Source organism: Tupaia chinensis, unplaced genomic scaffold (genome assembly GCF_000334495.1).
Source record: "Tupaia chinensis unplaced genomic scaffold, TupChi_1.0 Scaffold000031_1, whole genome shotgun sequence".
Taxonomy (NCBI): Eukaryota; Metazoa; Chordata; class Mammalia; order Scandentia; family Tupaiidae; genus Tupaia; species Tupaia belangeri.
Genome location: NW_006159461.1, coordinates 441,759 through 449,950, shown reverse-complemented (window position 1 = coordinate 449,950; position 8,192 = coordinate 441,759). Strand labels below are relative to the sequence as shown.

General features: G+C 45.8%; 1 pseudogene; it reads right to left on the bottom strand.

Moving 5' to 3' along the window:
• Window positions 1–2,115: 2,115 nt before the first annotated feature.
• LOC102469620 (small ubiquitin-related modifier 1 pseudogene) lies at window positions 2,116–2,413 on the bottom strand (annotated as a pseudogene).
• Window positions 2,414–8,192: the final 5,779 nt, after the last annotated feature.

The window sequence follows — 8,192 nt, the reverse complement described above, 5'->3', positions numbered from 1 at the left end:
ACGTGTGCCCTGTGTGATTTTCAAGCCTCTGGATCCGGGACTTGAACTGCGGCCAGCTAAGACGGAGTCCAGCTCTTTCACCACCACACCACCTGCTGGCCCCAAAAGGGCCATTTTAAATGGTTCATCCATTTGGCAAACTGGCTTACTTTAGGCAGCGATGAGTTACCTGGTAAATGAGAAAAGAGTAACCCTATTTCAATCTAGGTGATAAGAACGAAGCAATCCAATTGGAAAAGGTATAAATATTTACACTCGTAATAGTGCCAAGAGTCTAATGCACATTCGACTACGTGTCGCTGGTTTTTTTTTTTCCTCTTTTTTTTTTGGATAGGTTTTTGCTATAGGGCACATGTCCTCACCAGAAAGACAGAAAGACAGAGAGTGAAAAATCACCCCCCCTCCAGGGGGGATGGCCACGCCGCAATCCCTTCTCCTCCATTCTCCTCTCAGGATCTTGGGCACGCATGCACACACGCCCAGTGTGAGTTTAAGCCACCGGGTCCGGGACTTGAACTGCTGTTGACTACATGGGAGTCAAGCAATATAGCCATTATGCTAATTGCTGGTTCCTACATGTCACTGTTTTGATTCCTGTAATTCCTCCCTCCTGATAAAAATGCTACTCTTGGGACCAGCAAATGGTGTAGTGGTTATGTTGCCGAACTCCCACGTGATCAACCGTGGTTCAAGTCCCGGACCTGTAGGGACGTGTTTGGAGAGAGGCCCTGAGGGTGTGGGGACATGTTCTGAGCAAACACCACCTGTCCCTTTGGGCTATGGCGGAAACTTGCGGCTTGTCCTTTCCTTGATCCTTGCTTCAGGTAGAGCAAAGGGTGGAACTTTCTAGGAACCTGTGTGGCTGTCCCCCCCGGGGGGGGGGTGATTTCTCATTTTCTCTCTCACTGCCTCTGTCTCTCTCTTTCTCTCTCTGGGGGTTCACACACCCTAAGGCAAAAACCTCTTTTTAAAAAAAGTTACTCTTTATTGGAACACTTCCATTTGAACAGACCATGGTTTGTGGGTGTCCAACACCCTTAACCACCACATCACCCGCCGGCCCCAGTAAATATATATATATATTTTTAAAAAAGAAGAAAAGCATCACTGACATGCCGTAGGACAGTATCTATGTCTTTCAGTGCCACCACATGCCCAGGCCTGCAGAAGCAGCAGCTTTCAGATCCACACGCACCAGGCTGCCCTGGAGACCCATTACATCAGGTTGTGCAGGGGGGTCGGGCGTTACCATTTCTCCAGGTGGTGTCTGGACCCCAGAATGAGACATTGCAGCAGCGCCATCCAGATGACACGTATCTTTGTGGACAGGAGACTGAATGCTTGTCACCCATGCCACTGAACTCAGTGTGGCCGACCGTGGGGGAAACCGAGATACCGATGTGAGCTTATTTTTCCTTGAGCATTACACCAGTAACTGATTCGGTGCCTGCTTTTTCTTTCTTTTCTTTTCTTTTTTTCTTTTCTTTTCTTTTCTTTTTTTTCTCTGTTGTATACACTTCCGAATGAATAACTTTATTAACTGCTAATGGAAATTAGAACTTTTCTGGGATCTTCTGACAATTTTTTAAATCTTAAAATGGTTCTCTTCAGTGAAGCCATCTTTGGAGTTAGCGACCTCTCACCGTATCTGTTGTCTTTTTGGTCCAGACCCTCAGAATTTAAAAATAGCTTCAAGTTAAGGAAAGGTCACTTTCCACAGTTCGGTTCTCTGAAAAACTTCCATCTCCTACTGAAAGCCGTAGTCCAGGAGCGAAGCAATCACATGCTGAGACCGCAAGGCCAATTCGAAAGTCACTGTGAACGCTCGCACTGGCTGGTCTTAGTTACCCCAAGCCTGAACATGCAGCCCTGGAACAGGCGACCTCTCTGTCACACGCGGGACTTCTATAAAGCAGAGGGCACCGTGAAGGGAGCGGAGGCGTCAGCGCAATGAGACAAACCATAGCCAATCATGAACACCAGGGTTCAAGTGACCAGATGTTGAAAAGAGATGGGAGCCAGCTTTCAACTCCATTTCCAACACCACATTACAGAAGAACTATTTTTAAAAATAAAAAAGAATCGAGGGAAAAGAAAAAATAATAAAAAGAAAATCTAAACCGTTGAATGACCCCCCCCCTTTTGTTCCTGATCAACTTCATATCTTCCTCTTCGCTTTCCAGTTCTTTTATAATATGATTATCAGCCATTCTCTGACCGTCAAAGAGAAACCGAGTGAATTCTTTGGAACTCCGTCTTTGACAGGATGATTGCGTTTCTTGAGGTGTGTTGTCATTTTCACTTTGAAGTGAATCTCACTGCTATCCTGTCCAATGACTTTGAGTTTAATGCATTCTCTTTCCTTCTTACCCCCCAAGTCCTCAGTGGAGGGTTTTGCCTCCTGGGCAGACATGGTGGCCGTGGCTTCACCTGGGAGGATCTCTGCACAGCAGCTGCCTCGGGCAGGCAGAAGCTCACTCGGGGGTTTTTCTCGGTGCCTGCTTTTAATTGATCTCACTTGGAAGTTTGCCCCTCTTCTTGCCTGACCATTGTTTAAGTTATATTTTATAAGAATAAGTTAATATAATTGTAAAAACTGACCTCAGTATCTAAAATATCAAAATATGAATTGACTAGGTTCCTGGGGTATAGGCTTCTCTTGACTGTAGGTGTTTGTTTTCCACTTGCTATAGGGCATGTGTGCCCGGAGGGAAGGGGAGAAAGAGGGAGAGAGAGATGGAAAGTGAAAAACACCCCCAAGGGGAATGACCATGCCACAGTCCCTCCTCCTCCATTCTCCTCTTGGGATTTTGGGCATGCGTGCATACTTGACATGTTTCTCAAGCCTCTGGGTTCAAAATTCGAACTGCACAGTTGGCCATGTGGAATCCAGCTGCTTTAACCAAAACATCACCTGGCTGGCCCAGGTTTCTTTGTTTTTGTTTCATTTTTTGTTTCATAACAGTGATTACGTTAGCCTGCTGGCATGCTTTGAAGCTCACTTTGCACTGGAGTAAAAATAGTCTTCAAAATAAACATTCCCCTTTTTGTAATAGGTTATACTCAGAGAATTAAAAAGAAAGCTGGTTTTGAGACCAACAGTTAGCGTAATAGCTATGTCACTGGACTCCCACGTAGTCGACCGCAGTTCGCATCCCGGACCCGGTAGCTTAAAACTCACGCTGGGCGTGTGTGTGTGCGTGCCCAAGATCCCGAGAGGAGAACGGAGGAGAAGGGATTGCAGTGTGGCCATCCCCCCTGGGGGGTGATTTCTCGCTTTCTGTCTCTCTGTCTGGCGAGCACACAAGCCCTATAGCAAAAACCTCTCCAAAAAATAAAAACAATAAAGAAAGCTAGTTTAATTAATTCTATTTGTTATTCTCAGTAGGGAGAGCCACACTGATTAAAAACAACAACAACAACACAAAAACCCTATAGATGCTACTATGTTACTATCAATATCTACCTGTTCAAGACATTTGTAAAAAGTGGACTTGCCTGCCACCTGAAGGATGACAGGCAAAAAAGTCGGACTCTGCCATTGTAGCCATGCCAGCTTTAAAGCAAATAGACAGAAACCAGCATGTACTCATCAGACGACATCAGGAAAAAACCTTGACCTGTTCTTCACAAGCTGAATTTCTCTCTTTCTGTACATTTCCTCAGCTGTCCGGCTGAACTGTGCGAAAAGTCACTGTGGCACACACACACCCCAAAGAGGCAGGGAGTGATGCTCTGTATTAGGAGACCAGAGAAAACCAGCCACCAACGGCAATGCTCGCATCTTGACTGTGAAACGTGAAATCCCAACTTTAGAGCCGAATTTAGAGACGACTGGGGAGAACTGAATCCAGGTTGGCTTTTAGAAAGCAATAGGGATTATTTGTTTGTTTGGTAATTTCTCTACTTGTCTTAATAATATTTTGGTTACATGTGATCATTTCCTTTTTATTTTTACAAGTGAGCAAAGAATTGCCAAAGGCTGCATGTGTTGACTAGAGAAACAGAAAGAGAGAGAGAGAGGGAAAGCGATAAAACACCTTCATGGGCAATGATCACATCTACTCCTTTCTCCTCCATTTCTCCCTTTTTTTTTGTTTTTTGAGAGGTTTTCACTATAGGGCGCGTGCGCTCGCCAGACAGACAGAGAGACAGAGAGACAGAAAGCGAGAAATCACCGCCCAGGGGGGATGGTCACGCCGCAATCCCTTCTCCTCCATTCTCCTCTTGGGATCTTGGGCACGCACGCACGCACGCCCGGTGTGAGTTTTAAGCCACCGGGTCCGGGACGTGAACTGCGGTCAACTACGTGGGAGTCCAGCGACATAGCCATTACGCTAACTGCTGATTCCCCATTTCTTCCTCTTTTTAAGCTACTGGGTCCAAGACTTGAACTGCAGAGTTGCCCAAGTGCCTTAACCACCATGGCACGGGCTGGCCTAGGACTTTCTCTCTTCTTGAGATGAAGGCATAAACATGGAGGAGTGAAAGATTATGGTACCAGGTCGTAGAGAAAGTCATGACGTATTTTTCTATGTTTTTCTATGCAAAATGTCATGCCTTTCCAGAAAACCCATTATTTGTAATTTACACTATTCAAGAAATATCTGTGTGTCTCTGTGAAAATAAAGCAAATACATTTAAACATGTGCAGTGAGAGGGTTACAGGTGTTCCCCCCAGCTTTTCGGGATGTTTAAACACTTTCACAATAAAATTTGGAAGCCGAATAGAAACGTATAAAGCAGCAGCAATCCTTGACGAGCCATGTTGTTGGCCCTTTATTGGCACCCCTGTGTAGACACAGAGCTGATAGGACCGCACCACGTCATGTCTGACCGGCGCCCCTGGCCACTCCGCGCCTCTCCGATCTTCCTGTCTGGGTCTGCTCAGGCTGTTAGAGCGGAACACACGCCTTAGGCAGGAGGCATATAAACCACAGGTGTTTATTTCTCACACAGGAGCTGGGGAGACCGAGATCAAGGGGCTGGCAGAGTCTGGGTTTGGTAAGGTGCCCAGATGGCATCTTCTCTAAGGGCCCTGACTACATGACACGACCCGCTCACCTTGCAAAGACTCCACCTCCTAACACTATCCCCTCAGAGGTCAGGTTTCTACTTTATGAATTTTTGGGGATCCAAATATTTAGGCTATAGCACCCTCATACTGATAATCAACTCAGAGAAGCTTTATATTTCTTTTTCTTCTCTCTCTCTCTCTCTTTCTCTCTGTGTGTGTGTGTGTGTGTGTATCTCTTCCTTCCTTCCTTCTTTTTTTTTTTTTAAGGGTTGCCATACGGTCTGTGCACTCACAGGACAGAGAGAAAGAGAGAGGTAAAGTGAGAAATCACCTCCCAGAGAGGATGGTCACACCACAATCCCTTCTGCTCCGTCTCTTGGGATTTGGGGCACACGCGCTCATGTGCTCAGCATGATTTTGAAGCTGCCGAGTTGGGACTTGAGCTGCGGTTGGTCATGTAGAAGTCCATGGCCTTAACCACCACTCCACCTGCTGGCCCCAACTTTATATTTCTACCTTGATGAAAACCATCTTTGTCTTACACAACTCTCGGTAGTCCCTCTTGAGGTACAGTTATTCTGGGGGCCGGCAGGTGACGTGGTGGTTAAGAGCGCTCAACTCCCACATGGCTGACCATGGATCGAGTCCCAGACCTGGCGGCCGGCTTTCTCACTTTCTCCCTCTTTCTCACTCCATCCCTTCCTGGCTGAATTAAAATAAATAAATAAATAAATGGGTAAATAGAATGAAATAAAATAATTCTTTTTAAAAAAGAAATACCTTTTAAAAAAGGTATTCTGCACCATCACGGGTGTCCTCAGGGGGCCCACTCTTCCTTCTTAGGGTAGACTCCTGGTTCCCCTGGCCTGTTGGACTTCAGAAAGTTGGTGGCCCTCACTCTGGCTTCTCCTTCTCTCTCTCTTTTTTCTATGCCATGGCACTTCGGCTTCAGCCTACTGAGTCGTTGGGATGACGGGCGCACACCAACATGCCCGGCCTTCAGGGTGGACGAAGAATCAAAGCTGAGTCTCCCGTGGGGCCCCCATCTGTGGAGCACAGCATCCTAGCAGCGAGCCCGCTCCGGCTGTGCTGTGGCCTCTCTGTTGTTACACGCCTGCTGTTAACGACCAGATGTGAGGTGCTAAATACCTGGCATCTGAGGATGCCCCAGTTTCCCATCCAGAAAACATTTCCTCTAGTCTTTAGACATACATATCTAACTTCTGCGTAACCGGGATATCTTGAAACCATTTCAGGTATGAAAGTCCCTGTGAGACAGGACTATGTCACCCCAAGCATGAAGGATTGATGAGCTGAAGACAATTTAGAAGCAGCAGGGGCACCGAAGCTCTCTGCTCTCCCTGTTTTTGCCTGAAAGTAAGACACAGATGTACAAAGACAGAATGTATCCGGCCTCCTCTTCTCCGAGGAAGAACAAACAGAAACACTGCGGATACCTTTGAAGCCCTCGCTGGCCTGGAGATGGTCTTCATCTGTCAGTTTTTTACCTTTCTACAAGTTTCTGCTTCTAGAGACTGAAATTCCTTTTCCTTTGTCCCTTCTCCACAGCTGTCCTGTCCTTTGTTGAAGATGCTGTCTAACCTGACATTCACAGCCTCCTCTTTGAGAACGGTCCATTCCTGGTGCATCTTGTTTATCTGTGTGGAATGCGAACACGCTGCTGCTTGGTTTTCTCTGGCTAATCTGTCTCTGTGACAGGGGTTTGTCCTGACTAAGAGTCTATGGGAATCGTCCTTCCCCTACTCAGCCTCATCCCAAGCCTGTGCACTGCAGCTCCCCCCTGACCTTTGTGTGGCTCCGCCCGTATGTTCGCTTTATATTTTACTTCTGCCCCGGCCAGGTTATCAGCAGAGAACTGAGGTTCTTCCTTCAGAGCAGATCTGCATAATGCTCACCGTCTCTCGGTCTTCTCACAGAGGTCACCTTACCGGGAGCTACTGCAGTTCTTTCTAGCACAGCCAAGACGACTTTGTGTAACCAATATTCCGACTTCCCTTCTTTTTCATTGAAGTGTATCTTTTTTTCTTTCATTAGAGACAGAGTGCATGATAAAGGTCACACACAGCTGAGTACCTTCACCAGAGTCACGCTGTGATTCCCTCCTCCAGATCTGTTGGGCGCGTGCATCTGGTGCTGTCAGGTCTACCTGGGTTCCAAACCTACTGTCAGCCACGTGGCTTCCATCACTGCGGGACGGTCCGTGACCACCTGTGCCACTGGAGCGGGACTGATTTACAATCTTGCTTTCCTCCAATCTTTTCTCCAGGAGGTAGCAAGAGTGAGCTTATTAAAATATATATTGTTTCTTTCACTTTCTCTGCATGTGTTCCTTAAATAAACTTTAATTATAGTTTGAATAGAATGTAAAAAAAATTCTTAGCCCATTCCATCTTTCAGCCAGTTTCTCCTACTTCCATCCTCAACACGGGGCCGCCCATCCTCGGCTTCTCAGTTTCAGAGTCATGCACCTGCTTCTCGCTCAGCCAGTGGTGCCCCCATAGCCACAGGGCCAGTTCCTTCTCATCCTCGAGGTCCCCTTAAATTCTGTCTCCTTAGACCTTGGCCCTACGACTCACCGTTCTTCTCTATTTCAACTCCTTGGTTATTTCTGTTACGATTTCTAGAACTCTTATTCCTTTGACGTCGCCTGTTACTCCCCCCGTGGGTTATCGCGGAATCCTAGGCAGACAGAACAGAATCTGACACATAGTGGTCATGCCATGATATTTTTGAGTGGAGAGGTGAGTGAGTGTCTTTAAATCCAGATATTTAGGTGTCAGGAAGCCTCACTGCATGTATCATGATTCATACCAATAGTTTAGTGTTTTGGTAGATTTCCTTTGAAACTTTAAGAAGCTCTGAAAACAGTTTCAGTTCAGAGTAGATTTAAAAAAAAAATCTAGTTTTAAGAGAAGCCACCAGAGGGAGCACTGAGACAACTTTTGTAGAAAAAAAAAATCCCAAATTACTAAATTTTTAAGTCATTGATGTCTTTTATAAAAGTAATTTCACTAGATTTCTTACAGAACTTAAACTATTCTCATGACTATGTAAACTGTTTCTGATTTTTAAAGCAAAAATTATAAAGTTAACTTAAACCCACAAAATAAGAAATATTTATATAGATTTAGTCTTAAGCCAGATTTAAGTATGA